The sequence below is a fragment of the Choristoneura fumiferana genome, chromosome 24 (assembly GCF_025370935.1).
Source record: "Choristoneura fumiferana chromosome 24, NRCan_CFum_1, whole genome shotgun sequence".
Classification (NCBI taxonomy): domain Eukaryota; kingdom Metazoa; phylum Arthropoda; class Insecta; order Lepidoptera; family Tortricidae; genus Choristoneura; species Choristoneura fumiferana.
The window spans coordinates 11,792,345-11,815,666 of NC_133495.1; the positions used below are offsets into that span (position 1 = coordinate 11,792,345).

General features: G+C 37.1%; 1 protein-coding gene across 1 annotated transcript in view; it reads right to left on the reverse strand.

The window, feature by feature from the left end:
* The window catches only part of LOC141441968 (uncharacterized), a 162,954-nt gene that overhangs the window by 82,721 nt on the left and 56,911 nt on the right, over positions 1–23,322 (reverse strand). The gene's annotated exons all lie outside the window — the stretch shown is intronic.

Genomic DNA, 23,322 nt, shown 5'->3' on the forward strand with positions numbered 1-23,322 from the left:
TGGCGGGTGTCGTATTTCACTAACAAATATAAACTGGTGGACCTATATCTCGCTTACTTATTCTTGCAGAATGCGTTCATAAATAGACAAGGATGGCATTTATTAACGGCCGCGACAACACTACGGCAGAAATTTCGTTCTTATTGTTTACTCAAGTTTCACTGTGTGGCCGCTGCCGTGCGCTGGTATTTTTGGAATCGAGTCAGAGGAAGAAGATGATTCTACCGATGACGATGATAATTGAGAAAAAATACTCAAAAAGTTCAATTTTTATAATTATTTTCTTATAAATACAGTATTCTACTTAAAAAATACACTTTTTTATTTGCATGCTATTTCCTGAGCTTTTCAATAAATTAAGTTCAATGATTTAAAGAAAAATAAGAAAAAAAAAAATTTAATTGTCAGATTAGGCGAATCCCTCCAGATAATCGTCAGATTATGAGACAGCACGTCTAGGGCATGAAGATGAACCATATATATCTAATCTGACGCGCTTGAGGATTTCAAAATGGCGAATTTTTTATGCACATTCTATAATGGCTACGGATTTGCGTCACATCCAAATCGTCAGATTATTATATAAGAGCCTTTTTTTTAGGATCTCTTAACATCCCTTAGAAAATCTGACGCGCCCGATTATTTTTTTTTTTTTTTAATTTTCAACCCTTACGTACGACCACCCCCATCATGGAAACAATCAGATTAACATACGTACATTTTTAAAAATACGTAGGACATGGATGATGTCAATATCTGACGCGCTCGAGTATGTCCATGCAACAGTTTTTTTTTTTACATTTTTGAAAATCTATAACAATTCCCCCCACCGATGAAAGGTATATATTATATGACATTTTTTCTTCTTATGATCTAAGCTTCGCACCCAATAGGTCTCTATGACGCTCGAGTAAATCCCGATTTAGCATCGTGGGCTTCCCTACTATTATGATTTGAATAAATACTCGTAGTTCTATTGGTTTTCTGTTTTATAAAGTAAAAACAGGAGAAGTAAATATAAGTACGGTGAAAGCACATTTTTATCAAAAATACGGTTTTGTTAGCTACATATATTTAATTCGCACAGCTCACCGTTTTAGTTTCCAAATTCGAATTCGAATACAAATGATTTATTCAGTAAATAGGCCGCAATGGGCACTTTTACACGTCACTTTTTAAACTACCAGCGCTTTCGGAAAGACCATCATTGCCAAGAAGAATGCGCCGCAAGAAACTTGGCAGAAAGTCATTTTTTCATAATAATATAATTACAAATAAAATACTTAAAAACTATATTATACAATTAAAGAAAAAAATACAAAAAATAATAATAAAATTCCATTAAACATACCCGCCTTTTGGCAACATGCGAGACTAACTGGTTAAGGCAAACTCAAATCAAAATCAAGCAAGTTTAGTTTTAGTTACAGCAAGCAAATTAGGCGACAAGCGTCGTCCACTTGAATACATGTTCGTGGTTTATCTATCGCTGACAACCGGCCTTACTAGACCGGGATAATGTTGGCCTTACCAAAAAGAAATCACACGTTTTAGACGTAGTTTTTTATGAACTGCCATGTGTTAAATACATTTCTAACGATTGTCTAAAATTTTAAGTAGCACGGAGAATATTTAACATTAACCTGGTGGCATGTATGGACCCACGTGAACACGAAAATAATGATACAAATATATACAGCGAATAGTTTTTAAAATAACATCACTCGAAATACCATTCGAACTAGGTATAATAAAATTAATAAAGTTTCAAATAGTTTACAAGATTACTTACAGCTAAAATTTTCTTTTGCTCTTATCACATTTCAAATTCAGCATAATTTTATACTTTCCAATGGCACCTTTGAGTGACTTGTTTTAAAGCCGGTTGCCAGCTCATAACTTCAAAGGCACCTTTAGAGGTGTCCTACTAATACTGAGAGAAAGTTCCAGAACTCAATCTGAAATCAAAACGTCCGTCGTCCTCATTCTGTTCAGCCTAAATTATTCCAGCGTTGTTCTATCAGACTTGTGCCTCCGTCCATGTGCCTTACGGCCCCGTGATAAGAGCCAAAACCCTCGTCGGGGTAAAATCGATAGTTTTTCAATCTGGGTCCAGTACGCGTGTGACAGATTATGGCTGATAAGGATTTACATAGTTTAGATATTGATTTATTTCGTAGCCCGCACGCCTCGGCCGCTAGGCTTGGCGTTTATAGGACATCGCGTTTGATAGCGAGTACAAAATACGGAAGCTCAGCTGTGTGCAAGTTTACTGTTTCTTTTTATACATAGGAGCATCGTTCATTAAATCAATAACTCAATAAGATAATAGCAGTAAAATCTGCGAACACCACGAATCCGTGAAACAGACTGTTTTCATTTTTTACATTTTAGTAGTTTCGGTTACAGGATTTCGTATGAGTAGGTATAGAATCTGTCTGTCGGCCTGTCGGTTTAATCCTCGCATTCCTTTGTACGGCCTAATAGCATTACATACATACATATGTACAGAGCCTCCCCCGCCATGCAAATCCAGGATGTATACTATAATCGTGTACCGTTAGACATGAAGGACAGACACACCAATCAATATTGTATTATGTCGTGGTGGACCGCGGTTTCGGGCAGATGATAAAATTCCTAAGAGTAATTAGGAATGACGATCAGTGTTTCCAGTGGCGTAGCGTAGTTGGGTTGGGAACTTGGGACAGGCGAGGCCGGGCGGCACATTTAGGGGCGGTAAAATACCATAAAAAAATAATGATATGTGTGAAGTTTCCAATCCGCACTGTGCACGCGTGGAAACTACGGCCCAAGTGTTCTCATGCTGAGAGGAGGACTGTGCTCAGCAGTGGGAAGTGTTTAGGCTGGGATGATGGTGATAATTCCGACTGATTAGACCGGACCGATTAGAATGAGTACCCTAAATAAGAGGGCGGCAAAATTTTCTTCCGCCGTGCCCCGGTCGGCTGATAACCACGCTACGCGACAATTTTTACTAGCTCAGCAATCAAAGTCAAAGTCAAAATATCTTTATTAAATTTAGGCTATAACAAGCACTTATGAATGTCAAAAAAAATCTACCACCGGTAGTCTGTATGCTTAAGGGCTTTATTAAAGACTAACAGCCTTATTCATAAAAAATCCTTAATTGAGGTTTGATCGGTCTGTTACTTAGCAGACTGATTAAGCTTGTTAGACGGTTGTCAAGAAGTATGATTCATAAACGCTTGCTAGCAGTCTGCTAGTTGTTGAGCTGCTGATAGACGGATTAGACGCGTTATGTTGGCCACCTTGACAAATCAAAGACAAAAAATGGCCTAATGGATAATTTAAAAAAAAATTGACAGCAGTGACAGCAAATTACCAGGAAAAAAAATAAAAAGCGAGATGTTTGTTTTCCCGCCATTTCCGATCCGCATGTTTATGTTGTGCAAAAAGCCATAATTATGTTAATCATCCTTATTTTTTTTTCATATTTATTGTTGCTAATTTAGAGGATTTTTAAATACAAATTCCTGAAAATAAATTTTCCTGTTTTTTTTAATCTGCGTAGCCCTGCCTTCACTATAAATATCTTCGGTACCTATGGTTTTTTGCTCTAGTCAAAGTCAGCTGTTCAAACTTGTGGCGGCCATATTGTGACTTAGCAAAGAGATAAAGGAGGGTCTACGGTCCACTAACTTTAGCAGAGCCTTGATCGACTGATTAGCGCTAACAGACGTTTATGAATCATGTTTTTTAGCATCGGGCCTTCAAGGAGCCTTCAAGGAGGCTCTAACTTTTTATGAATAAGGCTGTAACAGTTTACATTTTTCACGTTTAATTACACCAGAGAGAGCTTAAACATGTTAGTTCCGGAGCTCATTAAAGGTAATCTTGGTAATAATCCTAAACCTGAAATACGAGCTTTACGGTGATGGAAAACATCGCGAGGAAACCTGCACAAACTGCGAAGCAATTCAATGATTTATGTGAAGTTCCCAACATCTGGCCCGCGTGGGAACTACGGTCCAAGCCCTCTTATTCTGAGAGGAGGCATGTGCCCAGCAGTGGGATGTATAGGTTGGGATGATGATGATGATGATGAAACGTGAAATATACTTAATAATTACTTTCTATCATAACTGTCAATCTGTCAATGTATTCGTAGGTCAATGTGAATACTCTGAATTACGCTTCTGTGCTGGGTCCAGTTTCTCGAAGCATATTAGTCTAATAATATTAGTGTTATATCTCATTTTCTCGTAATGAGACAAAACACTAATATTATTAGACTAATATGTTTCGAGAAACTGGGACCAGCCAACACATGGTTTGTAGTTTTTACATGAAAGCAACAAACAATTGTGCTTCAAGCACAATACAAGTAATATAGTTACTGTTACTTGTATTGTGCTTCAAGCGTGTAGTGACGAATGGCGACATTGGCGACGAATTAACGACCACAATATAAGTAAATATGACACATTTCGTTCGATTGACAAGAGAAAAAATACGTATCAAATATTTTCTAATAATGTAACTGACGGACGGAAAATACAATGGTTTTTTTTTATTTATTTGGGAATCGTACAGTAAACAATAAAGGTTTCTTATTTTTTATTTTATTACTCGTTGGAATTTTTCTAACAACCTATAATCCACTCAAATCGTTAGGTGGTGTGTCACATTTATATATGTGATCATAAAAATAGACACCGCATTGTCTTACGCGCGGGCGCTCACAATCGCACATCTGTATCCACCTTCACCCTATACCGTTTGACGGAAGGAAGCGAGAACGATTTTGATATAAAGTTCTAGACAGTATCAGATCGGCCGGAGCCGTGCATTCCCCGCAACATGCAAGTACGTTACGCAACGTGTCGTGTGCGGACCCTAATTGACGGCCTTTGTGCTGCCCGTACCGTGCTGTATGTACAACATGTACGCAGTCTAGCCTACACAACACGTATACTTATAGGTATATTAATCAATGCATTGTGCTGTGGCTACCACTTCATTCTAGGAACCCAGCTATAGACATAAGACTAAACTCAAACTAAACGAGTTAGAAAATAAGGCGAACTAAATTGACAACCAAAAATTTTACCAGACATAGCACCAGTCACATAAAATGTATCAATAAGTGGTGAAACAGTCCTTAGGCTTTTAATGCTGCACCGGTTGCGAGAACACATTTTTGTGGCGTATAAAAAAAATTGTATGACTGGTCTAAAATCTCCTCAATAATGACATAACTAGTGTGCGTGTTGCGGCAGCCGCCGAGTCGCGTGCTCCTGAGAGGAAGGGCTACGAAATAGCCCGCAACATGTCGAGCTAAACTCGGTTTAAGACGTGAGTTATCCGTTATAATATCATTTAATATGATGTTCAAAAAAAGAACTATCGGGATTTACAGATCATAGTTTCAAGTGCAAGTGGGAAGTAAGTGCTGGAAAGAAGAGCGTTTACAACATTAATTTCACGACAAGAAAAAGTACCTAACTACTCCCTGAGTAGTAGTACTCAGGCCTCCTAGCAACACAAACGGAATTATACATAAATTGCAAGTCGGGTTCAGTCTCAATTTATGGTTAACTGAATCCGGCTAAAATGTTTCTATTTACATCTTTTTTACACTTGCGTGTAACCAAAATAAAGAAAAGTATGTAATGCGTTTACGTCATGGCACGTGTAAACAAACACTGGAAGCAATCATATTTGTCTTTATGTTTAGACACTATACACCACTTGTTTACCTAATTTCATAACAATCAATTGTCGCCTGTAGGTCGCCTAAACGAAAAGACAATCAGTTAAAATAATGTTCGAACCTAGCGAGTATCAAGTGTCAACGTATGAGGACATTTTATAAATAAACAAGAATTAAGCTAAATTGAAAGAGCTTTTATTATTAGCATATATTAAAATACATAACAGAATTCTCTAACACCGCATTGTAATATACATTTACTTATCTTCACACTTCAGAAATATGTTCAATGACGATTATTTTTTTCTATGATACCTACTGCAGAGTTCATCAGTCTTATGCTTGTGGTACACAAACTGATGTTTTAGGGTTTACTAGTATTATTGTACTAGCTCTAGCGTAATATTATTACAGCAAAGCATTACTAAGTAACCTTGTCAATGTCTCCCAGTACAGTCACCAGCACACATATCTGACACAACAAAACGTGCATAAATAACTGATACGACTCTATTTTCCTAATTCCGGTAGCACTTGTCAGATATTTTTGCACGATCCGCTGTGGCATATATTAATGCAGTTAACTGTACAGTACGGAGAACACCGCTATAACGTGTACATTACGGCATCTCTTGAACTTTCTCAGCACGTAATTAACGAAACTGATTCATAGCACAGGTAGGGCACACGACCGCGACGGGCCGGCCTCGCGGCTCGGCGCGGTGTCAGACGCCGTCGAAAGCGAAACCGGTCGCGTCTAGTTCGTCTGCGCGGTAATGAGCCGGCCGCGTGATCTACGAGTATTGTATTGTATTGCTGCCCAATTTACATAGCGATAAACTGATAACAGTATCAACATCGTTATCTGAGACGAATGTTTGCGTGCGTTTCTAACAAATAAGCACGTTTGAAAGGAGTAGATGCTCTATGTCCGCAAATATTAGGACCTATGTTGTTAGTTGAGATTGCTTAAAAATTAATAAATTTGCACCTACTGACTTACTTACTAATTAATGAGTATGATTATCTTATCAGCGCCTAGTTTAAAAAAAAAAGATATCTAATTGTAGGCGTCGTTGTATTATATTGGACGAAAAATCTAATTTTCCGTATTTAGGCAAACACGAACAATACAATTTTGAAACATGGAAAGCGGTACAATTGGCGGAAACAAAAGCAGGCGGAACACAGTAAAAACAATCCACCATTCCATACATACGTAGTTAAATTCCTTTTCCTCTTGAAGTAGGCTAAAAACAACATAAATTTTGATAACCTCCAGCATTAAATGGGTATTGACAGAAATAATATTGGACGAAGCCTCTCAACGTTTCGGATAAAGGGGGTGTTTAGGGGAGGCCCGCCCGGGAGGGGCGAGTGCTTGTGTATTATTTGACGGGGGACGTCGATTCGGAACGGTTTTGAGTTATTAATGTCCAATGAATGTTTATTTTCCTTTTCCTTTTTACCGACTGCTTCTGAGCATTTCCACGTGTTCGTTTGAAATGAAGTGCACTGTTTGACTGGTTGCGAGCAGACTGGCCATTTCATTAACGCTACTTGGCTTTTATTTTGTTTTATTTTAAAGATAACCGTAACTGGAAAAGACAGAAAATAACCCAACTAACAAAAAGTTGGAAAACCCCGACATTGTCACTTCAAAGTTCAATATCTCAAAACCGATTTTGATAAAACATGTATAAGAACCATCGCTAGAAAACCTGCTTTCAAATAAAAAAAAAACCGCATTCTAATCGATTTACCCGTTTAAGAGTTTCGGTGCCACAGACAGACACACAGACACAGACACACATAGCGGTCAAACTTAAAACACCAATCTTTTTGCGTCGGGGGTTAAAAAAACAAAGATTTATGCTGGAGATCGAACCCGGGTCTTAAGACAGTTTAGGATGCGTGCTGAACCTTTACACCCCTTACTAATTTTATGTTGTGTCTGAAATGCTGGAAGGGTGACTGCAAATTGAGTCCCGTATATTTGGATACTTTGGATGCCAAGATACCGATGGTGTTGTTGGTGTTACAGTGCTAACGGCGGCATAGAAGTAAAACCACGTATTAAGCGCTGTGCGTGCTCCGGTATATTTGTACACGGCGTATGGCCTAAAGAATTTGATCACTTTGGACGAGTCGACATGACTGGTTACTTTAGATGTTGCGGTCAATTTGGAAATATTCACTGTCACTATCTATTTGATGCTGACTGTACTGTATATTATACATGGTAATGGACTTTTGGGTTGCAGTTGTGACAGAATAATATTGTTGTAAAATGGCTACGTCTATAAAAATACGGTGCTTTATCATTTATTTTTAGCAAAAATCTGGGAAAAAACGCTAAGAATGCCAATGCCAATCTCATTCTTACCTCGATCAAAAACGCCCGTAAACAATGTCTTCTAAAATGTTTAAAATTTTAAGTTATTTCGCATAGAATGCTTTGCTTTTTTTGTGTAAAAATGAACAGAACGCGTGGAAATTGCTTTATTTGACTAGGAAGTCCTGAACGGCTTCGCCGGGTAACTCGGCATTGCAACGGTTTCGTTTCGGTTGCCAAATAACTTTTTGTTCGGGGCAAGTGGAAATTACGTAAAATTCCGAGCGAAAGAATAAAATGTAAAAAAAAACCGATTTAAAACATGCCTCTAACTTTAGGCTGTTAAAGTTTCGACACAGAATTGTTACGATAGTTGTTAAGCCAGGGGCTAAAGTGGACTAATCTAAAGTTAAAAGCAGAGGTTGAACCAAATCTATACCTATACATACAATAATCTGTAACATATAAAGTGGTCAATTTTATTTGAATGTAAAGGGTAGTCCCTTAAACTAGTACACAGATTTCGAATATGCTTAAATTATAGAAAGCTAAGCTATTCTGGATGAATATATAGGCTACAGTTTTAGTTTTTCGAGTGCGCATGTATTTTCCCATGAAATTGCAAATGAAAGCAGAAATTGCAGGCATCAGCTATATTTTTTTTCCTGTAAGCTCCAATGCGTAATGTGTGTCACTATTCTCTCTTTTTAGGTTTTTAGGTTTAATTGTATGTCGTGTATCATCTTGTGTTTGTCTAACTTGGTTAAGTTCAAAGTTACTGAGGAGTGGACCCACTGAAAATCAGCGTCGTGGCACCGCGTGCCATGACACATGCTGAGGAGTGTCCTTTTTTTGTACCAACTACATGTATATGTTTAATGTTTTGTTTAGCTGTATTAAAGTACTCTTAGTTGTTCAAAAATAAATATTTTCTATTCTATTCTATATTAAAATTTGTCGTTAGACATCCAATGCACGCCGCACTCAAAAACGTTCATTATCGTTTAGATAGCTGATTAAAGACGAAGACGACGACGAAAGTACTTATTAATTTCAATTGAATATCTGAAAATAACGCCTAGTCTTAACCAAAGAAGACAGAGGTTTTAATTGTAAAGATAAACGGAATATAAGCCTTCATAACGCACATCTAATTACATAATTGAAAATGTCGGATGAATTTTAATTAGTAATTTCCGTTTGTATTTTTTTAAGCCTCTTTTATACCATATATATATATACCAGGCCTTTTATCTGGCTACATGTAAGAAGATAGATATCATGTCAATTGCATTATATTATTTTTGCATTACATTACATTATATTATATTAGCTTTGGATGGTGTTTACAGTCTACTGTGGGGACAGTAAACATTTTGATAAAATTATCTTTCGTTTACTAATAGCTCAAGTACTATAATAATAAGAGTTCATATCGATAACATTCGAAATCGATAAATCGACCTGTAGATAAAAAGTAATTTCGAAAATGGTTTAACAGATTCAACAGTTTGTAGATAAAAAGATTAAGCCATCGATTAAATACTTATAAAGATAAATACTAGTTTTGTAAAATGTGTATCATATTCGGAGTTATATCTTTTACCTAATTTGTTAATAATTTGATCGCATTTAAGTCCCGCTTGTAATAATAATCATCATCATTATCTTGGCCTGTGCTTCGGCTGTAGTTTCCATGCGGGTCCAATGCAAATTAGGAACTTCACCGTAAACACCTGTAATTTAATATAATTCCGCACATAAAATCCGAAAAACACACGAGTAGCGAGCCCGGGCGCAAACCCGTTACTTACCCCTTTCTCGAGAGACCGCAGGTCAAACAACTAGACCAAATGCTACCACTACCTATATATGGATTTGAAGCATATTCTTCAAATATTACAAGTAAAAACGTATACTTTTCTTTATTCACAGGGGTTATTGGCAACAGATATATAATCATCAAGAATACGATTTGCACATCATAATCAAGCTGTTTTTGCGACATTAGAAAACAATTTGTCCACATCGGTCTTGAACAAGCGATCTGTCAAACACAGGCAGGAAAAACGGTGCAATAAACGTACACGTAATGTAGTCATTAGGAAACTCAAGTAGAAGGGTGCCTTGTGGTGGGTTTAAAGCCAAGCGAGGAGATAGGAGCTATAGCGTGTATTAAGTAGAGTTCAGGAAAGCTGGTGAGCACCAAAATGGGAGTCGCGGCACTGCCTTTCTGCCAATTTCGTGTTATGCGTAGAACTAAGACATCAGCTAAATATATATTTAACACCAACTTTTAATCGTAACATGTCTTTCTGATGTCTTTAAATAATTGGCTCTAACAAATTATTTATTTCCGCAAACATTATAGGCTTCCAGTTTAGACTGAAGCACCTACTGAACTAGATATTTAAGATAAATAAAAGATATGGGAGTTTCCGAGGGAATCAATTTAGCTTGATCCTGTCTCTGAGAAAACGTGTTTACGCGTTCTAAAAAAAAACAACTCCGAGGAAATCTCTGTCGCCCTAGTACTAATATTATTTTAGTACTTACAGACCTATTGGATTAGCTAAGTAGATAACCATTTTCATAATTCTAATAGTGCCCTAACTTGTTTACTAACGCACAAAACTAAAGGTAAAATGTTCGTTAAGTTTTAATAAAATCGCCACACAAAGGATTTAGTATTCAAACTTTTACAGTACTTTCCAATCCAGCAGCGTCCTATTCCCAGAGCTGGGCCGAAATTGATTTTCCGAGTAAACGGTACACTGTATGCCGTTTTACGACGTTTTAAAAGTTCTTGGAAAATAACCGCTAGTTTTGAGCCGGAGGCGCGGCAATTTCAGAATTTCACCAAGAAACCCAAGTACAATAAAAAATACAGTCTTCAACAATTACGCTCGTCTGGCTTCACCCTAACTATTGTCTATTTTGTCTTACCACAGTGATCATTTCATTAATTTAGAGTCCCTCCTACAACACCGAACTAAACAAATCACCCACTTACTGAAATAATAATCAAAGCCCAGTTTCATGACAAGTAAAGTTCAAGCAGGCCGTATTAGTGAGTGATATCGTACTGACATTCACCAATTCTATTAACAGCACATTCGTTTATTAAAATAGGTCTAACCGATCTTTAGGTATTTAGTATTTACGTGTAACCGGCGATATCACACACGCCCATCGAACACGATACGATACGTGCATAGTGCATACCGTACCGGCGTCATGCAAGCGCATGTACAATAATTAAGTACAGAATTCGATGAAAGAAAACTAAACTAGGTACTCCACAAACAGAAGATGCCGTATATAAACATGTAGCGTACCTACCTGCTTTAGAAAACATACTTATCCTATACGTTGTTGAAAAGGTCTCTGCAGACTGCAGCTCAGGCGTATTAGCTTGTATCCCTTTCAGACTCTTGAGTTACATTACTGTAAAAGGGACAGCCGCTTTATGTCCACACATTGTATACCGTCAACAAAGGCCAAGTCACCTGCGACACTCATGCACGCCGGCAACTTCATCTCATAATATCATGCAAAATCCAAATAAATATTACGCACGATAGTATTCATCCAGTTGCTTAAAAAAACGAGCAAGATATTTTTAAAAAATATCATTGCTATTCACAATTTGAATCGCTATCATAATGTGCCACCGCCACGGTATGTGGTGCAGATTCAGTAAACGATTTTTGAAAGATAACCTTCGAACAATAAATCGTCGCACAAAATAAAGTTCTAAAAAAACGACAAATTAATGTCACACGAGGCGAGGACATTACGTTTGATACATTTACATGTGGCAGAAACATACATAGCCATGTTTATGTTTATGTCCTGTGTGTAGGACATAAATAAAGTACAAACTTCGTTGCGATAAATTTCATTGTCCCATAAAAATGTCACGGTCGTAAAATTGTTTATTTTTATTGTTGACTAGCCGTTGCTCGCTCGGGATAATTTTATGTGTGATACTTTTAGTAATTAACGAGTTGATGCCGGACCCGATTAGGTAGCTTAATATCATAAACTTACACCGTGGTTTGATTGGAGCATAATGTATACAATATAAGAAAGCATTTAGTTTTAATTAGACCCGTTGCATACTGAGAGGCCAATGTGAGCGATCTTACTCGATACAAAAAATAAGTACCTCAACAATTATTATTGCCAAGACGAATATTTTTCAAAAAGTTGTTCTGTCATGAAACAGACAAGAATTTTTTTGACAAGAAATTATTAACACGAAGGACGAGATCATAAAACATAAACTGCATAAAACATTCAAAATTTCTTGTCAGAAAAACGTCACGAAATCTTGTGAGGAAAAAAATCGTAATTTTGTAACTACATCGAAACTTTCTATTGGATCCAACAATAAAGATTATCTGAATTATCACCTTTACCACAAGGTTTACGTCCAAAAATCATTTATTTATAACAAAATTAAAAAATAACTACGTTTATAATAAAAAAAATGAACCTAAACCTATAATATAACTTACAAACTAAGACCTAAACTACTTACAACCTAAAAACCACCATTCCGCGTCGTACCCGGCTCAAAGGTGCCCATAATGCCAGCCGCATTTCCCCGCTGTATGGCCAGCGCCACCTGCTGAACCAGGTACGACCCGGAGCGGGGGTCGCAACCCGTGTCCCGTTGCCTAAAGTTTTGTATATATTTAAACACAATAATATTACTTATTTTTTATGTTGAAATGGCGTCAGGAAGTAGTGGACAACTGAAAATGGACAACTTTTTGAGATATAGTCTTAAGGGATCTTATGTAAGAGTCGGCAGCAGCACCCTCTATAGCCAACTACGAACCCATGAAAGGCGAAACCACCACACCACACTACTTTCCCAAAAAAATCGTCATGAAGGGAAATAGTAGTTTCCCCAATTTTTTCTCAATACGACCATGACCACTCGGTCAAGAGTGTATTAGCTTATAAGAGATGATCGGAGCCTTCATTTCAATTACTTTCATTATAGATTTAAGTACCTAAAGGCATAATTTTTAACAATGGCGCGATAGAGCGGTGTCACATATCGAGTGCATTGGTCTTGATCGGGTCAAGACGTCGCGCGATATGCATTTATCAGAGCCTTTATAAGCCAAAGTTAACTACGTTCAATCAACCGCTATTGCATCGTTGTTTCACTAAGGGACTAACCGAGATACACCTGGTTAATTCTTCCTTATTTTAATATCATAAATACCAGCTCTATCTGTGTGTCTACAAGCAACCACAGTTTTTATTTTTAAATGAATTTTGGTGTTTACGTGTTTAGCAATTGTTAGTATAATTAATTACTACTGCGTATCTACAGGTCATGACATGAGTCAGTTACCTGTTTGTCGAAGCATTCACGATTGTTTTAGTAATTCTGATTATGTACTAATTGTTTAAAGTAGGTCATCCCTTTAACCAACGAGGGTCTCAAATCCTTTAATCGGCAAAATGTCAACAGAGCAAGTTCAAAAGGATAAAATTGGCGCATTTCTGTCACGATTGAATGCACAGACGCGCAGAAGCACTGAATAAGAGCATCCACATAACGCTCACTTAAAGAAGTTTAAAGGCCGCCTTACACATGCTCTTTACTTGCATGCTATAAGCATGCTAGTACCTGCAGTACCAGTATGCCACTAAATAAGCGTGTTTAATAGTAGCACGTGTCCTATACACACATGCTAGTAGGTAGCATTTGCTCAATAGTAGCATGCTTTCGTGCCAGTAACTAGCATGTGTAACAGCAGATTTATACTTTAACAATTCATTTTATAATCTTGTAAAAATATTTTCATAGCTCGTATTGCTTAGCGAAAAACACGAGACGGCGCATCGTATTTCAAAATAAGACATTGGCACAAAATACGCAAATACCGCATCACGTTTTTACTTTGCATGGAGCGAACATGTACGGCCAAGATTTTTTTAAATACTGCTTAAGATTTAAGGCACATTTTTTGTTTAAAAAATTACGTAACAGCCCTATTTCTCCTCAGTTATGGTGTAAAGATAAATATCGGTATTCTAAAGTAAGTTCGAGGCGAGGCTGGCGATCAAGGCCGGGCAAGCCCCGTGTGGAGACGGCGCCCATTGAAGCCCTCCCACTAATTGCCGGCTCTGTATTGCGAACTGATAGACACGTCATTACCTGCTAATTTTCAAGACTAATGCTTCGTTAAAGCTTAATGAGTTCACTTAGGACTTTGCTTTGCTGCGGTAATCGCTAACGATTTATTATCCCTATATATGTTTGGTTATTGCATGATACTTTAATGAAATATACAAAAAAAAACTTAAATCAATTACCGCTAACACTTGTGACTCAAATTCAAGGTCCTCTCACTCGTAATTCTAATTTAATAATAATTAATATTTGCAATTTCAGTCGTTACCACGTTATCTGAAATAACGAAAATTCAGTAAACAATTAAATTCAACTTTGTTAATAGATCACGTTTAGTGCATTATCTCGCAACGATGTAAATGAGTAGTATGCCCTACGAAAACCTATCCGCAATCTGCACCCCAAGCCATTCATTAAGCGACAAATATGCAAATGATACTCATACAAAAAAACGATCACAATTTACGAATTGTGATACTGCTTACGAACTGCATACGTGCAGTTCACCTATTAAATATTTTCCGCTGATGCAATGTGAAATTGCCGGCCTTCTGATTGCTCAAACGCCTGTCACATGTCAATTAAGTTGTGTCAGTTGTATTTATTGACGACATACTAGTGTCTGAATTATTTGCATCTGTCAACCTGCAAAGCACGCAAGAAACGTATGTCGTTTTCGAAAATTCGTTGATCGTGCATCAACAGATAATTGCATTTCAACATTGTTGCATATTTAAAATATAAGTAGATTAAAACGAAATTTCGTATTTAACAGAACACTGATTAATATATGAATTCTGTGAATACGGGCTTTGATTGCGTTCTTATGTTACGTGATTCAAAATACTCCACGGCTACAAATTTTAATTATGCAAGTATTTTAATTAATTAACAAGCCAGATGCGAATTAAAACAAAATAACAGGGAATTTAAATTTTATCCACTGACCCAAATCGAAGCCACAGCGAAAACTACGCAGGCCCGCTGTGATTGGTTATTGATTTATTTTAGACATTGTTTTAACAGTGCGCGGCATAAAGTATAAATACGGTACATCGCGATGTTTGCTTTGTGCGATTGATTTTATTTCCTGCGTATCAATAGTACATTGTGTCTTAAGGGCGGTAAATAAGGAATTACGAACGAGAGTCTATTAGAAGCCCGAAGTCGAAGACTGAGGGCTTTAATGAGTCGATGTTCGTAATTCTAGTACCGCCCGTGCGACATACAATGTTTTTCATCACATTTGCGAGTAAAATTGTATATTTGTAAAAGAAAAACTAATATTTTTTCAAAAATTGCTGATACCGCTGACTGCGCTCTTGGCGGCGCCAGCTCCCCGCCGCCCTCCTCCTCCGCAGCAGCGCGCGCACGGAGCAGCAGCGCGCCATGCAGTTTCAAACTCATTTACCGACCTTGGGCTTCATGACAAGAAAATTAGTACGGGCAATGACTCATTTACCGACCACGGGCTTCATGGCAAGCACATTAAGGTCGAGGGTTTTATTTGGGGGGTTGCAATCAAGGTAGCCTACATGTTACGACACTGTTTACGAGCAAGTGTGATGAAAAATATTTTACTAGCTGCATGCATATTTCTCTTTTCGGTGTTTTCAGTTTTACATATATTTAACTTCAACACGCAAATACATGAAACTTTGAAGTGCCCTTAATTTTAGATTCGTTAAATTCTCTTTGAGTGAACGGAAATTAAACACATGAATGACAGTCAAAGTCAAAGTCAAAATATCTTTATTCAATTTAGGCTAAAACAAGCACTTATGAATGTCTAATGTCAAATTGTACTCTTGTTTTTGTTTTGTCGACATTTTTCAGTTTTGTGAAGTGAATTTTAATTTTATATTTCATTTGATTGTTGTTTGAAATTTTAATTATTTTATTGTTCGTTTGATTGATTGTTCCTATGCATAAATTTGACTTAGATTTAAGTATATTCTTCTTTTGCTTTTAATTATTATTATTAAATTGAATTCTAATTTGACATTCTAAATTCTATTATTTTATTTTTTATTCTGGCTGACAATTTATTGTAATAAGATTTATTTTTTGTATACATTTGTTTGACGATCCTTTTGTGAATTTCTTGTAATTAACTGACATGTGTTTATAATGTATTTTTTCAAAAGGTAATAAATAAATTGAATCTAATCTAATCTGTCAAAACAATTCTACCACCGGTTCGGAAAACCTGAATTTACCAATTCATTTTTTTTCTTCAATTTATCTCAGTAACTAGACGTAGTCGAGATTTGTAGGTGCCCTAGTAAAATTACAAACGTTCGATCCATCCACTCTACTAGTCCGTCTCGTGGGTATCGCGTGGTTGTTTTATAACGATGGGATGTTTGTAGTGCTTTACTGCGAGTGATGTTGCAACGGTAAAATCGCCAGCTGTTATATTCGGCAGTTACGCAAAGTTTAGACTGCTGAGTCTGCTGAAGTCTCCAGCCTGTGATATTGGGCAACCAGGTGACAAAAGTTGGCGATATTAAATGAATTTAGCTTTCATCGCCACCGTGTAATACGCGTCTATATATGTGATATCATTATGGAAAAGAGAATATGGCTTAGCAGAGATTGACGAATTTGTACAGCTTGTTGCGTTCCTCTCGTTGCACGAGATGGGCTCAAGTGAGCTCGCAGCCGAAGTGGGTTATCGGTTATCGGCCAAGTTATTCCCAAAGTCGTATAAACGAAGGGCCAGAGTTTGAAATTTCAATAAAGCGGAAGGACGTCCGCGCTAGGTACAGTCGTACTAAAAAATTATTACTTTGCCGCACTGAACAACAATATGGGGACAGTCGGCGATAAACGAGTTCTCGGCAAACATAGTCGCAGGCGAAAGCTAGTTATTGATTTACCCCTGTTAAAATGTGATGCCATCCCTGTTTATTCTGACAAAACAAACAGGGATGGCATCACAGCTATCTGTCACATAAAATGTATCATAGTGGTGAAGCAGGCTTTTAGTTTAGTGCAGGGCTATCAAACAAAACAAATGTGGATCTAATGTCACGTATTACATAATACGCCACAGTTAGAGAGTCGCTTTAATCACCTAACAGCTGGCACACCTCCAACGGTGTTAGTAGCAGTCGCAGAGTAGATTTTCGAGTAGCAACTGGCAAAGAGTTTAGAACCACTACGTGTCAGTCAACGGTACTGGTGGGGAAGTACTCTATTGTACGGAGTGACGAAGCACTGCCATTGCCGCGAGTCACTCTAGCGAAGTTGAAATCGAACCAGCCACCACGAAAACACTCGTGACAGTCTGATCTCGCAAACGCACACAGTAACCGATGTTTTGCTCAAAGTGTTAGCTCCTTGAGCAACATTGGCGAAAGCCAACATACCGAGGCATTTAGCACGAATAGCACAATTTACGGAGTGATTAGCTGGATTGCATCACACGCCCGGAGCTGGCATGGGGCCCTTACAGCGCGGCGACGGCTTGAGGTCGTTTAATGTTTGCTAAATATATTGGTACTAGTCTGCAATCCATTTGCGTGCCGTGAAAATTACCGCTACCGTGTTTAAGATACAGGCGATAGCGAGCAAAGTTTTCATAAATGTACATACCGATAACAGCATAAGCTGTAACTTCATCACATGTACCTACACGTTGAAATCGAAATTTAATGTAAAGCTTGATTTGTTCCAATGCAATAATAAAAAAACTGTTTGGAAATTGGACGTCCCGTCATTTGGTTGTGTCAAGTATAAAAAGATATAAAAACAAGTAACATAATTTTTCTAATATTTAATGTATGAGGAATCAAAGAAACCATAGGAGGAGCAGAGGCAACTGTGCATTGTCCAAATTCGTACGAACTCTTGCAAAAATTGCTCAAAATGGCAATGAATTATCAGTGAAATCAGACAGAAAAGAGACAAGGGGCGACAGAAGCGGCGACGCTTACGTTATGTGACTACTTTACAGTAGACCAATCAGGTGGAGTGGGAGTGTCAAAATATGGTACGCGAAATCACTTTTTTGCAATTCCAAACACAACGGGACAGTTTCCAATATTGTTTATGTCGTTGCCTTATTACAGTCTCATTCGTATAGTCACAAATTCATGTCTTTTTTGTATGTTTTTCTGCAAAATCAAGGACGTCTGTAACATTGCATTGTAAGTTAACTAGTTAAGCAACTAAATAAATACGAATGCCGACGCTGGTCGCTCATGAATTGAAAGAATTTCGCAAGTTACGATGACACCTGGCAAATATATGAAATGACGTTACGAATTAGCCACACCTACCGAAACGACGAATAGCCAAGATTTCAGTACATTACGTTACACAGCCAGTTAGCATGAAGGAAATATTTCAATAGTACTGAACGTGGTTATGGTAGTATTACTAATTGTAGATAATAATAAGAGGGTGTGGCCAAAGGTGACAAATAACACGATGATAAGTTTCATTACTATGCGCTGCAAAAAAATACTAATACATAATATATAAGAACCTGTTTGGAATTCGAGAATTGTAAGGTCACTGATTGTTTAGTTAAATTGCAAATATAAAATGAACCCAGAATATTTCCATCAGTATTTAGGTAAGTTCAACGGAATATCTCTGAAAAATATTTTTCATTAGGAGGTAAATTTATTTTTCAGTACTTTTTGTCCATGTTCAAAATGTATTGCGCCAAAAGCGTGACATTTTTTGACTAAAAATATCCAGTGAAAAATCTTTGCAGGGACCACGTGCTCATTCGAATATGCTCAAACACTGGGAGAAATATTATTTTGATATCCTTTGTATGTATAATTTTATTTGTCTTTAAACGTGCTTTTCAAATCACGTTATTATCACGATGACAAGGTTATAATGGTTGTCTAGGAATCAAATTGATTAGTTACGAGTATACGTTAAAACGCGAAGGCGTGGCCGCTGTGCTGATCCGGTGATAACATATACCACACGGCCGTCACAGGGCTCAAGCCGGTCGGCGAAAATATTGATTCGTCGTGGACAAACAAAACGATGTTTTCAACTTTGCGCACGATAAAGCGAAATTTTGTTATGTCAAACGTACGGTCGTACGATACAGAAAACAAGTATCATGTCCTTCGTTTTTAGCGTTAGAAATAATGTTAACAATTTCGACCAGTCTATTCACTGAAAAAAGCTTTATAAAAATTAATGACATGTATTCTTATACTAGAAAATAGATATAGTGGAAATTGTTGGCTTCTTGGATCTTTCAAGTGAGTTTGAGTTTGAAGTCTTTGATGTTTTAAGCCATACAAAAAGGTAAAGGAGTTTCTTGGTCGAGTATATACACACAAACATTAAACCATAACAATATCAAATGACTATATATAGTCATTTTGTTATCCATTTATATGTAGTCATTGTAACGTTATACCTAAGCTGAGCTATATTTCAATTAAAAAAAAAATTATCACGCCTGCCAGTCCGGGCAAAATTGAGTAGTATTTTTTTTTACTGACAACACTTATGTAAGGTAAAAAAAAAATTTTTTTTTGTATCGATAATACTCCAATGATATCCCACAAACATTATCTCTGTATCCACCCGTGCCTAAGCCTCGTGCAATACGTGCATCCTTGATTATCGATACCATGCCGAGACGCAGTTACCTCATCAAATATTCAAAAGACAAAACGAATCATATCACCACAGCATAGGCAGCTCAGCCAACAACACAAATAATCAATGAATAATAAACCAACTGTCTCGTTACACATGCGGATCGACGTGTGTCACCGAATAAAGCGAGGTTAATGACGATCGTGTACTTTTAAAAGCACCATCGCTTTTACAAGCTTGCTACCAGGTGAATACCATCAGCCGAATATGTGGTCTACCACCCTAAACTTGATAATCGTTTTCATGTCATAAAACAATAATGCCAATAGACGTGTCTGTCAACTTGAAAGTTCGACTTTAGCGACATAATCATTTGATAGGAACTTGTTTTAAATTGATAGACCACTTATTTAGCTGATGGTACACGATCTTTCAATCAGACCTTATTTCAGAACATTCCTGGAAATGGATATGTTTATTGATGATTAACTACAGTTCTCGGTACCACATCAGATCTCTGCGAACAGGACGTGTTGTTTGAAACAAAAGTAATCTAAACGGATAATAAGTTTGATATCAAAGTTGAATAATCTCGAAGACATCACAACTTTCGTTATTAACTTGGTAGATCTGTTTTTAATAATGTTAATAAAACATATGACTGCGTTGCTCTCACTCATAAATCCTCTTGTTAATTGAAATTTGATAATGATTTTCGTGACCATACATAAATTAACATTTTAAATAATTCATTGATTCAAGTGTTACTTTGAGGTCTACTACTACTAAACTACTTAAAGGAGGTGGTGGGATCTGTATGTTATAAATAACATACATAAGTGTCGCACAGACGTAGCTGTGATGTATGGTTTTAACGGAGAAGCAAGGTAGTTTAGATCATACATAATCAGCTTACAGCGGCAACATTCCCGGAGCGTTACAACTTAGGGATCTTTAAAAAACGAGCCTACCAATTCCTTAAAGGGTCGGCAACGCACCTGCGATTCCCCGTGTTGCGGGTGTCCATGGGCGACGGTGATCGCTCTCCATCAATCAGGTGACCCGTCTGCTCGTGTGCCCCCTCGTTTTATAAAATAAAATTAAAAAACAGGGTGCTGTTCAAGTGCTGTAATAAATCGAAAATAAAAAACGACTTCATGTAGTTCTTTGCATCGCAAACCTACACTACACTGACCAAAATAGGTCTTGGAGTACATTATGAATTCTATGCGAGCCTAACACGGCAGAAAAGAAGAGAATTTAAATCAGAAAATGTACCAATCGTCACATACCTACCGACCCGGGTAGACGAGAACGCCCGGTCAGCAAGCAACCCATCACCGCTGATCAGGACTTTTAGGTCCAGCCGACGTGTGTCAACACAATGAACGGTGAATTCTATTCTGCTCTTGTAGAACAGAATAGAATCTGTAGGTCTGTGGCCGGCTTTAAAAGGTAGGTCTATAAATCTGTACCTGTAGCCCCATTCCTGTGTAATGGCGCAAATAAAATTAATTATTCAGCGTATGGTTAGATATGGGCGCTCCGAGGGTCTACTCCGAATGATGGATAATGGACAATACAAACGGTACCTAATGGATGAAAAATAGATATGAATCCATGAATCGGTGGAAAATAGAATGCCGATAGTCTCGCTATTGATAAATTTACATAAAAGTTCTGATTCTCACAAATATAGTATTCTAAATATGAAGTCAACTGTCAAAATATTGTACAGGTTTTCGTGAATAATTAATGTAACAGTAATTAATGACGCTAAAGTAATTCTATAAATTTTATTAATACTCCAAGGTGTCCTACACAGGTAAGGTTATTAGAAACAATGGTAAAGTGAAGCAAATCAGCACATAGTGAACCAAACGACGGTGAACTCAAATATATAAATGACATAATATTAAATTAATTTGTTTTGCTATAGCCGCTGTCAACTTGTTGGTTTAGGCTTGTTTTTGCTTATTAGCAAAATAGCCACACATGCCTCAGTGAAAAATAGAGCTCTCGGCTCCAACCGCAGGACATATTATTTTAAAATACTCAGCTCATTCTCCGCAGCCTTAATACCGGCTTAGGTTCAGCACAAAAGCAAGCTGAAATAATAATGATGCCGAACCCTTTATTGCAAATCCCTGAAGCCGGCAGCCGCGTTGTAATTTTTACTCGTAAACCGTACGCGTATTATTTCAAAGGACATATAAATTATGCACACAACCTGTGATGTAAGTTGTAAGTGTATTCGTTGGTCGTTTAATGGAGTGAATGCAGCATATTTTTCAAAACTCATGTTATTTCATTCATCCATTTCTGTTTCTGTTTCCAGCCAGAGATGCGAACCTAAGTGATACCGGGAGCGGTGTGTGTGGCGAAAGTAAGAAGTGTGTGCTTTGAATCCTATGTTCCAAAATAATTTACTAAAGTGTTGAATTAATGAGGAACCGTTCAGAAACGAGTGGCGGTAGCACTTACACAAACCATCTATCCGTCATATTCGGTACGAAATACGTCAGTTTGCTCAAAATTTTATACTAAAAACTCCAAATATTCGTTGTTCCATTGAGTGAATCGTTTTACTCAGGTTTATGAGTGTTGTAGAGATAAATTAAATACTGTCACTTTATAGCCTTACATAATGCTACAATCACGACATTCGTGTCTAGGAGCGATAAGTATAGAACAGAACGCTATAAAAGGCTACGGTGTAAATAATTAATGGATTAACAAACAAAATACGATTTCTAATACATATCCGATTAATAACGTGCCATTTTATAATCATTAGCGATGGGCAGAGAGCATGTCGTTGGAAATAAATAATGATTGGAATATGTTAATTGTTGCTATGTTTAATCTGATATTTTATTAGGAACAAATTTAAATGAATTGATTTACTGCTTGGTATTGTCGACCATAAAATTGCCTCAATACCTCAAGGTTCAATGTCATTCTCACTTCACAATCGAACAAGGTATAAGTAGTTTAGTTTTATATTTTCGTGATGCAATGCAAGTCTATGGCCCTTATTCAACAGTATTGTTGGTTTTAAGTAAATTTAATACCGGTACTCCACTCCTAACTCTAGAATATTCTATAGAACATCTCCAATCTTTAATATTATTACGAACACTAAATAAACTGAGAGTCGGTCGACAGTCCAAAATTTAGTTTTCATTTAGAACTAACTAGACTAGACCAGACTATAAACAACCAAAACCACCATTTTAGTCGGCAAACAAAAACACTACTGTTTGTGGCGAACAAAATTGAGTAGTTTATTTACACAACGGGCTCATTTCGCCTGAATATATTTGTGCCTGTTCGTAATTGCGAAACTAAATCAAAAGCTCCATTATTACATATTATTGACTTTAGTAAAATGTCCTCTATTTTTTGATATTTCAACATAAACACCATTAGTTATTAGTTATTCGCTAGGCATTCATTGGAATAGGTTAGATTATGTAAAAAGACGACACGAGACATTTTTCACCTTAATTGAATGGCCTGCTAAGAGATTTTCATTTT